Here is a 13710-nt window from a genome sequence, read left to right on the forward strand (position 1 = left end):
ACAAAAATCTCCAAAAGTCTACAAAGTTCTAATTATTCATAATTCTAATAATTATTTTAGAATGTTATATTGCAAAATTAAATATATTACAAAACATCTAATCATATAAGTCTTTAAGACAATAACTAAATTCTAAACCTAAAAACAATTGGCTATTACCTTTGCTCATTTACAGCAATCTATAGCCCAGGCAGGCTTACAAGTAACTCCTAAGAAAGTACAACAGTCAGAGCCTTGGTGACCTCAAGTGCTCCATTTTAATTCTCCAAAGCCTTTAACTCTCAATAATCTCCAACAATTTTTAGGCATTATCAGTTGGCTAAGGCCTACCTAGCCTACCCACAAACTTACTCATCTTTTCAACACCCTTAAGGGAGACCCAGATTTAAATTCATCTCATACTTTACCTCCTCGGGCTCTAAAAGAAACCCTAAATATTATAAACCAGCATATTAAAACTAGGCAAATAGAAAGAATTAATCCTTCTTACCCCATCAGGTTTTTCTGCTTTCCTATGTTACGCTCCCCTACCGGACTTCTTGGACAGCTGCAACAGCAGCTCACTATGATTAAATAGTTATTTCTTTCCCAACAACCTCAAAAAACTATAACTACTTATGTCTCTACCCTTTGGCAGCTAATAATCAAAGGGCAAGATAGAGCTCAGCAATTATTTCACTATGATCTGAAGGTTATTCACTTACCCCTAATGCAAGTTTATTTACAACACCTTCTTGGCCAGACCTTGGATTTTCAATGCACAATAGCTAATTATGTTAAAAAACTTGAAATCAATCTTCCTTCAAATAAACTTTTACAAAATCTACCTCAATTGAATCTACATATTAAAAGCAAAATCAGTCCTACCCCAATATCTAAAGCAAAAACTATTTTTACAAATAAATCAGGAAAACTAGAAAAGAAATAAGACGAAAAAAGTAAACATATAAGTTTTAAAAACTTTGTAAATTTTAAAACTAAAAACTGCAGTCCCAGAACAAGCTGTGCCAAGCTTGCTATCTCCCCTGCCTTCTCTGGCCTCTGTGAAGTTATCAGTCACTAAATAATAAAAACAGCCCACTTTTAAATCCACTAAAGGAATGCAGTAATCACCAAAATTAAAATTGTTTCTCTTTTTCTAGCAGAAACGGGAGAACACTCTACACTCCCGGCTCCCTCCCAGGGAATAGCTGCCACTGTTTAACCCCTTAATTCTCCCCTGATATTTTACAGAAATAGGTTTGTCTCTGCTTTACATGCAGACAGTCCTAGGTTTACAACATCATCAAAGATGAAGTATTACTCCAGCAAAAGCCCTATAACTGGGTGTCTCCACAGTCTTACAGACTCAAAGTCCAGTTTATGAGTTATATTAACCATTTTGCACAAGTTTGTTCTTTGCAGGTTTATCTATCCACCTGAGAAGCCTCTACACCTGCTTCAACCAGAGGACCAAGTCTTACTGAAGGCCTGGAAGACTCAAGGCCCTGAACAGCCGCTGGTTAAACAAGACTGGTTCCTATGACGTCCTGTTGCAGACCTGTATTGATCAGAAAATCATGGCCCGATCTCAGCCACGGAATTGGCTGTACTGTAGCTGGGAGAAAAACAGAATGCCCTGGTCACTAGACAACAGCTCACCTGTGACCCCAGATTCTCAGGACTATGTATCACCCCACTAAAACAGAACTCTATAGATAGCATTCTTGGGCTGACATATAACATCATTTACAGGGTGCCTCTTACACCATCCTAAAAGGCCGAATTGATCGGCTACAATTTGAACTCCATCAACATCTTATAGACATTAAGCAACTCACTAAGCAAGCGGTTTTTCAAACCCTCCATGATAATATCGGCTGGCTGAACCCAAAGAACTGGTTCGATGGACTTAACCTAAGGGTGTGGGTCCTAGAAGCCACTGGCTGCTTACTGATTTAAATAATCTCTGTGTGCTTCGCTGTATTTGCAAGTTATTCTCCCAGGGTTGTGTAAGAGACCAGCCAGTAGCAAGCTTTGTAGGTCTAATTGCCATAGCTGACCTAATGAAAAACAAGGCGGGAGGTATAGGGAACCAGTCTGCTTGGCAGTGGCGAATGTAGCTCAGCCCTGGTCCCGAAAACCGACAGGCACGAGGCAGCACACAGAACCCAGGCCTGCAGACCAGCTTTCCTGTGGGAATCAGGCCTGCATTGTATCTAGGCAGCTTTAAAGCTTGCTTTTGCTAAAACTCCCTCACCCTGAGGTTGAGAACAATAGATGTTTAGCATGTAACCTAGAAGTAACTTCCTAGGGTTTATTCTGAGCTGTTTCAAAGACAGGAGTTGGCCACCTCGCCCATCCTCATCATCCCCCTGCATGCACAACATTCTTTTTTTGTCTATCTGTAAGCTATAACCATTTAAAGTAATTTTAGTATGCTAATTTATGACTTTCTTGGATGTAATTCCCTGAGAACGGTAATAAAAAGCCTGTTTAGGCCAGGGTCAAGGCGCTCTCTCACCTAGAGGGTGGCCACTCTGTCCCTTTTCTCCACAGGATTCACTGAGTCCCTGTGCATTTATTTGCCCCTCATCCACAACGCCGTGAACCCCGCTGGTCAGAGTCCGCGATATCTTTTATGTGGGATTCCTTTACGGATTTATGAACAAATTTGCTTATATTCTCTTGCTAAGCTATCTCAAGTCTATTTGATTACTAGGCTAGCCAGAACCTTGAAGGTAAAGGAAAGTTTGTTCCTCACCCACAAAGACGTGTGTCAGTACTGATATAGAGAAACTGAAACTCTAGTGCCCTGCTAGATGAAATGTAAAATGGCGCAGCCACTGCGAGAAACAATATGGCAGTTCCTCAAAAAATTAACCACAGTATTATCATATGGTCCAGCAATTCTACTTCTGGGCATAATCACAAATGCATTGAAAGAAGGGACTCAAAAAAGATACTTGTACACCCATGCTCATTGCAGCATTATTCATAATAGCCAAAGGTGAAAACAACCCAAGTGTCCATCAACAGATGGATGAACAGATAAACAAAATGTGCTATATACATATAATGCATGAATCGTAAAGACATTATACTAAGTTAAATAAGTCAGACACAAAAGGACAAATAGTGTATGATTCCACTGACACAGGTGGTATAGTGAGCAGTTAAGACAGACCTGAGCAGAACAGGAACAAGAGGCCAGGTACTGAAGGTAACGAGGGGTGAAAGCCCCAGGTGCCTAGCAACAGACAACTGTTAGATGGGACTTTGGCCCCAGGGTGACATTTCTACCCCTAGGATATTGTGGATCATGTGGTTTTAGATTCCCTGAGCTTTCACGTCACTGGTTATATGGTTCAGACCCTCCCCTAACCTTTCCTCTCTGCTTGTCACTTAGTCAAGTGAAAGATCCGCCACACCCCACCCCCACCCCAGAGGATGAACAAGGAGAATAGCCTCATAGAACTCCTTTACAAGCCTTTGCACGTCCACTCCCTTAAGCACTACGTCTTCAGGGCAATGAGGTTCTAACTGCATCAGATAATCTGAGGAACAAAGTCAAAGGTCTGTTGACCACAGTGACAAAGTTTTGGTCAAACTAGAGGCAGCATCTAGGCCTCAGTTGTGTTTCTGCTCCAAGCCCAAAACAGCAGCTAAACTACTGATGTCAGAACCAGCCACAATGACCAGTGGCCCCCTGCCCTGGTGCTGACCAATCAATAGAGACCATGACCCTGAAAGGACACACCTGGAAAGCTGATGACTATTCTACTGAAATCCTCCCTTAAAATCCCTGCCTTTAAAAATCTGTAAGGCAAGAGATCCAGCTCGCTCTCCCTCTCTCTCTCACTCAGCCAAAGGTACTATAAGAATCACTGCCGACTAGCCCCCTTAAGGAATTTATAGCTAGAGAGGCAGCTATTTATTACAAAAAGGACACAGTATGTTCACCAGAGCTGCGGTTCAGAGAATTCTCTCCAAAAAGGACTCAGAAACAAGTCCTCCACAGATTTGACTTCGGAATGTAATTTCTGGGGAAAAGGTCCATTCCTAAAATACTTTCTCTACATAATATTGCCTAAGGCCAATATCTGAGGGAAAATATTTAACATGGGACACAACTATTCACTCCTAATTACGTGTAAGAGAAACTACACTTAAATTCCAGCTGAGATGCAGAAATATCATATCTAAAGATATTAGATCATTTTTAGATGCCATATTTGGGAGAGGGAAGAGAAGACTACAGCAGTAAAGGGTACAAAGATAGAAAAAAATGAGAAAAGTAAGTCAGGGTTAAGAACAGAAAATGTTAAGGCAAAAGGGAAACTCCTCAATCATTATGCCATCGTAAAAGTTTAATCTAAAATATATTATGCAGAGTACTAGATAGTTCAGCCCCAGCCCCAACCAATCATGTCTTGTGCTGACATTCCTTTCTACAGCTAACTAGAGCTGGGCCCCTTTGCCTGGGTCCTTGGACAAAGAGAGGCCCCTAAGAAAACCAGGATGTTGAAAGTGGAAGCAAAAAGGGAAAGAATTCACAAAAGAAACAATGGAAGTTGGATTAGGGATTGACAAACCAGAGTTATAAAGAAGCAGCTATAATAGGTAAACAGACTACGAGTAAAAGAAGAAAGACAGATACCGCAGGGGAGAAGAGAACTGAGCAAGTCAACAGTGCAGAGGAAGCATAGCAGCTCAGGACAGAAAGGTGAACGGGTCAGGAGAGATTCTGGTTTGTGGCGGCTTTCTAGACCCTTCACCATGTACCTCCTTTCTCAAGGTAGAAATAAACACCAAGACACAAATAAATGACTAAAAGAGTTTACATCCATTTTTTTCCACATTAAAAAGAAAATCTAAAAATCCTCCCTGAAAGTCTGAGGTAGCAGAGTCCTTGGAACCAGACCAATTCACTAGTTTAGAGAGGAGGAAACCTAAGGTCGCACAGATAGCGACAGAGCTGGGATAACAACCAACGTCTTCTATTTCTGTAATCATTACCCACTGCCCTATACTGTACTAAATAACACCAACATAGAAAACTGGTGTGTTTTTTTTTCAAAACAAGTATTTTTGCCACATTTTTAAATGAATCAGAAAGCCCTTATGTGCATATGCCATCTCCCACAGTTTAAATATGTTTCCTACCTATTTATTCTCTGGTTCCCTGTTATCCTTATGAAATACATTCATTAGAGTTCTCCTTTTCTCCCGAAGAAAATTTTAAATACATCTGTAACTAAAGACATTACACAGAAAATTCATCAGGCCCCACTGGCGTTTCCCCACTAACACTGTACATTCAAACACAGCATCACTCAGGATGTGCTATTTCTGCACAGTAGTGCTTGAATTCAAAATAGTACAAAATATGCATTTTAAATGAAAAAAAAAACTTTTAGGTAAATACCATAAAGAGTTCTTTAAAGAAAAACTCATTACCAATATCAGTGAAATTCAGGAGAAAAAAGTGCAAGAACAATAGAAACTAAAGAGGCGCTGAAGTGAAATGTTTCAAGGCATTTCCTTATAAAACGTATTATAATACATTCAACAACATATCCTGAGAACAAAAACTCTGCCTTGGAAACACAGATACCAAAGGGAGGAAATGGCTAACCAGTGGGAAAAAGTAGAAAGAGGTAGGAAGAAGCCAATGCGTGGTTGAAGAGATGGTGAAGCCCCACATCAGGGATGCAGAACACCTAGATGCTTACTCTGCCAAACACTTAAGCTCCTCTGACGATCCCGCAAAGGACAAAGCTCGGGGGAGGGAGGAGACTACGTCCTGCAGAGTCATCAATTTCCTAAGAACACCTTAAAACAACAGAAATTAGGGAGACAGCCTATTTAAAAAAATTCTTTGCTAGGTTTAAGGTGAACAAGGCACAAAGTGAAGAACACACAACCTAGGGTGATAATGATTACAGAAAGAAAAACACAAAACTAACAAATCCAGAGGCTATTTCAGTATAGCGAATGGAAGTATCATACACAAAAGGGTTGTCACCAAATAAAAAATCAGTGGCAGTGTAAGCACACTACTGCTTATTCTAACAATTTAAAAGTGTGTATTTTAGCTCCACTTGATCGATGAGAAAACTCAGGTTTACAGCCTTTAATTAACCAAGGTCACAAAGCCGTGCAGGGACTTGATCAGGATGGGAACCTAGGCGATCAGGATGGGAATCCACCACTTGCAAGAGTGTAAGCCGTTGCAGTTCGCACTTACCAGTCACCCAGGAGCTGAGTTTTGAAGAGGGAGTAAAATGGGGCACTTGACTCTCTCTCTCAAAGTTGTGGGCGAAAAAGGGGCCACATACAAAACCAGACAAGCTCAGGAGAGGTCTGCAGGATGGGCCTTACAAACTCAGAGACGTGAAGTAACCACGTAGGGTGGTGTGAAATTAAAACTTCCCAACTAAAAGCGAGTCATGGTGGGTAGCCCTGCCCTTGGTTGGTATCTTCCCTGGCAAAAGGCCTTACCTTAACAGAGCCTGCCTGTTGTCTTTTTGTATCTCCGATAACATACCTTTGAACTGTCAGGATAATTTCCTTTCCTTTTTCCAAACCCCTCAAGGCACAGTCACTGCACCGGAGCACAGACCACAGAACTGCTCATTGTTGTTATCCTGTTATTATTACCTGTTACCTATCCTATACCCACTGATGTAAAAGAAATTATGTGTCTCCTCTGGCTGGGTAGCTCAGCTGAGTAGAGCATCATCCCAGTACACCAATGTTGCAGGTTCAATCCCCGGTCAGGAAACATACAAGAATCAACCAACAATTGCGTAAGTGGAACAACCCATAGAAGTTTCTCTCTCCCTCCCTCCTTCCCTCTTCTAAATAAATAAATAAATAAATAAATAAATAAATAACTTTAAAGAAGTATTAAGTATGTGCCTATCCATTTTACTTTTTATCCAATCTTAAGAGATTTCCGTGCTTTGCTTCCTCCCACCTTCCTAATCTATCGCCAATGGATTTCATGTAAGCCCCTCACATCTTCCCTTATGATTCTCATGTATAAAATAAGTGGTTAAACTGACATTTCCTGAAGCATTTTCTCAATCCGTTGGGATTTTGCTTCCCCACAATTATGATCAGTTTGGCTCAAATACACTCATAAAAATTCTTACAGGTCTGGACGTTTCTCACCTTCACAAAGTAGAACAGAGCTGAGCTGTCAAAAACAGAAAAAGAAGTGAGTGCGGCTGCAGCAGCGCAGCGCCGGCACTCCATCCCTGCAGCTCAGGTCCCTCGGTCCCGCGCCAGCAGCCACGGGACCCAGCCCGCCCCGATCCAATCACGCAGCCAGTGCCAAGCTCAGTTCTCTGCCTGGAGCCCACTGGCCGGGCGGTCAGACCCAGAGAGACAGGGACAAAGAGCCGGCGGGCCGGCCGGTCCCCAAGTCGGGTCTCTGTGGACACCCAGTGGCAGCAGTCCGGGTGCGGCGGGCGGGGCGGGGCGCAGCGGAGACGGGTCACCGCCGGCCGAGGGGTTCCGCGAGTGGCGCCGGTCGGGCAGACTGGGACGTCCCCAGCCCCCGCTTCCCTCCTGCCTCGTCCCCATTACCTTGCCTGTGGGGTTCTCGTGACCGTCGCCGCCGCCAAGGGGCTTAGAGCGGCGCAGCGAAAGCTGATTAGAGGGCGTCAGCTGCGTCCAGCACCGGCGAAGCAGCCTCCAGATTGGGATGGAAAACGGACGCGTCTGGGAATCAGGGACGAGGTCGCTTTCCAGCTGGCGGGGATTCTACTCTTCTTGTCCCTCACACTCCGCTTCCGCTCCGCCTCCCGGCTCGGCCGGGCCCTTCCCCCACTTCGGAGACGGTTGGGCCGCAGCGCGCGGCATTGTAGGAGATGTAGTCCCAGAACGCGGAAGAGGCGGCACGTGCTTCCAAGCCCGCAGGCACCTACTTCGGGTCAGGACGACGCCGTTGCGCGGCAACCAGAGGGGCGGCCCGCTTCTTCTTCCGGATTGGAAGAGGAGTTTACCAGAGGGTGCTCTGTCTGCCTCATTGGCTGCCGGCGCTGAAAGAGGCGTGTGCGCGTCTTACTCTACTTCTGACCCTCCAGCAAGGAACGGATTCCTAAACTGTTAGCTCCAGGCAAAAGGTTTTAGTAGGGATTAAAAGTGTGCTTCAGGCAAGAATGTCCTATTGCCCCAGAATGTCCTAAACTAATGGAGTTACGCGAGAAAAGTTAAAGATTGACTAGGAAAAAACAAAATTGTTAGTCTCCACAGATGGTATAATTATGTATGTTGCAAATTTGAAAGAATCTACAAATAAATTGTTACAATTACATAGTTTAACAAGGTTAATAAATCATATCTTTTTAAAAATCAGTATTTCTATATTACAGGAAAAAATATTTCAATTTTTAAAAGATATCACTTACAATAGCTTTAAAAATAATCAAATACCTAGGAATAGATCAAAGAAATGCAAGATCTGTATGAAGAAGAAAATATTTTTAAAAACATTGATAAGACCTGAACAAATAAGAGATAACAATAGGTTCATGGATTGGAAGATTGAATACTGAAAGATATCAAGTCTCCGCAAGTAGATCCAGTGCAATTCCAGATAAAATCTCAATAGGTTTGTGCGTGTGTGACAGAAAAGCTTAACAAGCCAATTAAAGTTGTATGGAAGAGCAGACAACCATTCATGAGAAAGAAGAGTAATAAAAGAAAGTGAAGAGGAAAATTAGGAGCAAGCAGAGAAGACTTGCACTACCAGATATCAAGCTTTATTATAAAACCCTAATAATTAAGGCAGTGTGTTATTAAATCAAGGACAGATAAATATACCAATGAAACACAATAAAGAGCCCAGAAAACTTCACCCATACATGGAAATTTGATTTAGGCTGTTGTGGTGGTGATGCAGAGCAATGCTTGGTGCTGGAACACAAGTGTAGGGGACAGACTTTTAAATTAATCCAAAAAGGACTATATGATAGAAAAAATGATAAAATATGGCTACATTAATATTTAAGACTTAGTTTTATCAAAGAGTTAAAAAGCAGGCCTCAGAGTCAAATAAGAAATTGATAGCATTATGCTGTACACCATAAACTTATACAGAGCTCTACGTCAATTATATCTCAATAAAAATTAAAACCAATGTACAACATGTATTACCAAGAAAAGTCTTGTATCCAGAATAAAAAAAGAATTACAAATATAAGAAAAAGATTTGAACAGGTACATCGCTAAGGAATAAATCCAAATAACCAGTAAGCCTGTGAAAAGGTATCAACCTCATATAAAAACAGGTCAATTAAAATGATAGTAACAGAATACCATGCCCAACAGAATGGCTAAAATGAAAAAGACTGACAATTACAAGTGTTTACTAAAGTAAAGCAATGGAAATTTTCACTTCCTTATAGGGAGAGTACATTAATAAAGCAGTTTAGAAAATTGCTTGGCCTTATCTACTGAAGTTGAACACAGGTCAATAGATTATTCAGCATGTGATTTCCAGGTCAGAGAAGGAAAACTCTGACTCCAAAAAACCTCCGCTGCCTTGCGGCATACCTCTTCAGGGGAAAGACTAAGGGAGTAAACCCCGACAGAAAATCCGGAGCCGGAGTCCCTAAGGCGGTTTGACGTTGTAGTCAACACCGGCAACTCCTGCGGCGCACCTGAAGCCAAGCTGTATTGACTCCGTCTTTCCCTTGGGTCCTTCAGCTGCGAAGAGAGGGGGGGTCTGCTGCATGGGCAACAGCAGACCCTCCATATCACCCTGCCCAGGCTCTGTAGCTTCAGCTTCACTGGAGAGGACACAAGATGTCGATTCAACACGGGAGGAGACAGATACCGTGTCACTCCCGAGTCGGACTGCACAGCCATTCTCGGCGGTGCAGATAGACTCTTAAGAAGCTACACCATCGTCTCTCGAGACGGATGGCTGCCGACGACGATTTCCAGGTATATGCCCTAAGAAAGTCATGTTCATGTGCACCCAGATGTATGCACAAAAATGTTAACAGCAGTATTGCTATTATAGCTAAAAATCATAAACAACCCAATGTACTCTATCAACAAAAAGTTGGATAAATTGTGATATAGTTGTATAATGGAATAAAACAAAATGAACAAACTACATGACAATATCAATGAATCTTAAAAATATGTTTATTCCATTTTTATAAAGTTTAAAGCCATGAATAGAGAATGCATACTTTGGTGTTAAAACGAGCAAGGAAATAGTTAACCATAGAAAGGAGGTTAATGGCTACTTCTATGAAGGGCAGGGAGTTGAGACTGGGAAGGAGCAGCAGGTTGGAATTTTACAAATCTTTTATTTCTTGATATGGGTAGTGGTTACACTGTTGTGGACTCTACGATAATTCATTGTACTGTATATTTATAGTTTATACATTTTCCATGTATGTTTTATATTTCCCAATTAAAAAATAAAAGAGCTTGGCCCTGGCTGTTGTGGCTCAGTGGATTGAGTGTCGGCCTGCGAGCCAAGTGTGGCTGGTTCGATTCCCAGTCAGGGCATATTACTGGGTTGCACGTCAGGTCTCCAGTTGGGGGCATGAGTGAGAGGCAACCACACAGTGATGTTTCTCTCCCTCTCTTTCTCCTTTCCCCTCTCTCTAAAAATAAGATAAACAAACAAATAAATAAATTATAAAAAATAAAATAAAAGAGCTTGAGTCAGATTGTACTCTGTCAGTTCTAGGCCCTACAGCTGCGTAACCTTGGGAAGCTGCATAACTTCTCCAAGCTCCAGGTTCCCCATTTGTAAAATGACAGAAATGAGAGTAACTATGTCATGAGAAATAAAATGAGAATATTAGTTACTGTATAAAGCACATTGCATAGTGCTTGGCACATGGCAAGCACTCAGGAAATCTTGGTTGTTGTCACTTTGACCACATTAAAGCATGGAAGACACTGAAGCAAGTAAAATCATGAGCTAGTCCCCTGTAATAGGGGTCAGGGGGAAGAAGATAAATATAAGAACAGCCATAGCAGAATGTGATTATCTGCCATATTGAGAGAAAAAAAAACAAAACACTTCTATCTGAACGGGGAAAATCTGCATGGTAACAGAGTACAAAGGAAAAGAGACGATATAGGTCAAGTGCACAAACATGAGAAAATCTGGGTGCAGATTACCTGCGATATCTAATACAGTAGGCACTAGCCACATGTGGCTTTTGATAACTTGCAGTGTGGCTAGTATGAATTGAGATGTGCTGTAAGTGTAGCATAACACCAAGTTTTGAAGATTTAGTGTAAAAACAAATCTAAACTATTTCTAATAGTTTTTAAATAATTACTATATGTTAATATGATAATAATTTGATATCTTTTGTTAAATGAAATACATTATTAAAATGAATTTACTTTTTAAAAATTGCATATGTGGTTTGCATTATATTTCTATTGGACAATGCTCCTATAGAGATACATGATTTAAAAAAAAAAAAAACAAAGGTAGGACAGAGTAAGGACCTTAAATGCCAAACTAAGGAACTTCTACTTAATTTGAGGAGCCATGCAAATTTTTAAGATGAGGAGATGGTTATGTATTTGTCTATGAGATTCCTTCATTATCTAATGTTTATTTATGTTAAACCAATCTCATAAATTAGATTGTGAACACTTTACTATCCACAGTTTCCAGAGACTGGTAGAAGACATTCAGTAACCTTTCTACTGACATCATATGCAAACCTCTGGACACCACATATATTTAATAAGTGCCGTGTGACTCTGATAGAGTTTGGCAATATATTCCACTGCACTTTACATCTTAGAAACCATTTTCTTAGCTGTAGTGGGATGTATTGTCATACTCCTCCCACCCATTTGTCAAAGAAAGACCTAGAATCAAAAGAATATAATCAGCTACTCAAACAAATTTAATCAGAGTTGAAGCCATTCCTTCCTGGAACCAAAGATAAAAACCACAGCCAACTAGCACCAGGCCCCAGATAGGAAAATGCCTTGTTAGCAACATAATAGGGGAGAAGATAGTCACTAAAAGAAAAGGCTAGTAATATCATGCTAATAAGAAAAAGACCATTTTAGAGATTTGTCTCTGAGGGAAAATGTTAGAAACTGAATGGGAGAAGGAATTGGAATTAGAGTACCTACTTCTATTTTTATTTATGGGACAGAACATGACCCTGCTCAGGCCTGAAATATTGCTCAGATGAAGGCCTAAAACTGAAAGTGTCTTCCATTGGGCTTTGAGGGGTACATTCACACCAACAAAATCTTTGTTCCTCCTAAATCATGATACCTTTCTGTGATTTGCCTGACCCTTCACGGACACTTCTATTTTTCCACGTAATGGTCCTAAGGTCTGGTCTGAGAGAGTGTGACTGGTTAAGGGAAGGAGGCGGACCCTGACCTGCCCCTCTTCTTTGGAGTTTGAGAATCTAAGACAGGCCTGCTCGTCCGTCGTCGTCGGCAGCCGTTCGTCTCGAGAGACGATGGTGTAGCTTCTTAAGAGTCTATCTGCACCTCCGAGAATGGCTGTGCAGTCCGACTCGGGAGTGACACGGTATCTGTCTCCTCCCGTGTTGAATCGACATCTTGCGATGACGCTGGAGTGTCCTCTCCCGTGAAGCTGAAGCTACAGAGCCTGGGCAGGGTGATATGGAGGGTCTGCTGTTGCCCATGCAGCAGACGCCCCCTCTCTTCGCAGCTGAAGGGTCCAAGGGAAAGACGGAGTCAATACAGCTTGGCTTCAGGTGCGCCGCAGGAGTTGCCGGTGTTGACTACAACGTCAAACCGCCTTAGGGACTCCGGCTCCGGATTTTCTGTCGGGGTTTACTCCCTTAGCCTTTCCCCTGAAGAGGTATGCCGCAAGGCAGCGGAGGTTTTTTGGTGTCAGAGTTTTCCTTCTCTGATGTACCCTGACTGGAAGATCGAACCAGCGACACTTAGCTCGCAGGCCGACGCTCCATCCACTGAGCTGTAATGGTCCTAAGGTCTGGTCTGAGAGAGTGTGACTGGTTAAGGGAAGGAGGCGGACCCTGACCTGCCCCTCTTCTTTGGAGTTTGAGAATCTAAGACAGGCCTGCTAACCACAAGAAAAGCTCCTAATCAAAAGTGTAATAAGGAGTGTGAGCCAAGTGAGGTATTTTAATCCTCTGCCTCTTGTGTTAGGAACTCATATCCCATCCAAACCAAATCTGGACCTTCCTAAAATAAAAAGCAGATTTTGTTCATTTAAACTCCCAGACATAAATTGCAAAAAGGCAAAGATGAACATTCAAATTATCAAGATCATAATGATCATTATATTTCCTAGCAGACTTAATTAAGGTCATACTTATGTGCACTCAGTGACATGGATTTTAACCAAACAGAAAGTGCAAATGTATCTTTCTGACTAACTTTTCTAACCACAAAAATTACCTACATTTTGTTCATTATTATAAAATTCAGAATAATTACTGCATGCAAACTAAATGAAATGATGAATGTTATTGCATTCAAAACTCACCAATATACATTTTTCCATGGAAGGAGCTAGATTAGAACATTAAAACCTCGAAATATTCTAAATTAGATAAAATGGTTTCAATTTTTAATAACTGTGTTTGATAAATCCCAAGGATTCAGCCAGTTTCTTTGGCTATGTCTTATTTTACCCACTTGTTAAATGGTGTATAGGCATCTTTCTATTTATTCTTTCTCAAATAGGTTATGAGATCTAATCAATCAAGA

General features: G+C 41.5%; 1 protein-coding gene across 1 annotated transcript in view; it reads right to left on the reverse strand.

Annotated features, from left to right (window-relative positions):
- The window catches only part of CCDC126 (coiled-coil domain containing 126), a 33278-nt gene extending 25477 nt beyond the window's left edge, over positions 1-7801 (reverse strand). Inside the window, exon 1 of the mRNA XM_090287804.1 lies at positions 7576-7801. The gene's annotated coding sequence lies outside the window, so the exon portion shown is untranslated. The remainder of the gene's footprint in view (positions 1-7575) is intronic.
- Positions 7802-13710: the final 5909 nt, after the last annotated feature.

This window comes from Furipterus horrens, unplaced genomic scaffold, assembly GCF_987537825.1.
Source record: "Furipterus horrens unplaced genomic scaffold, mFurHor1.1.pri manual_scaffold_9, whole genome shotgun sequence".
Classification (NCBI taxonomy): Eukaryota; Metazoa; Chordata; class Mammalia; order Chiroptera; family Furipteridae; genus Furipterus; species Furipterus horrens.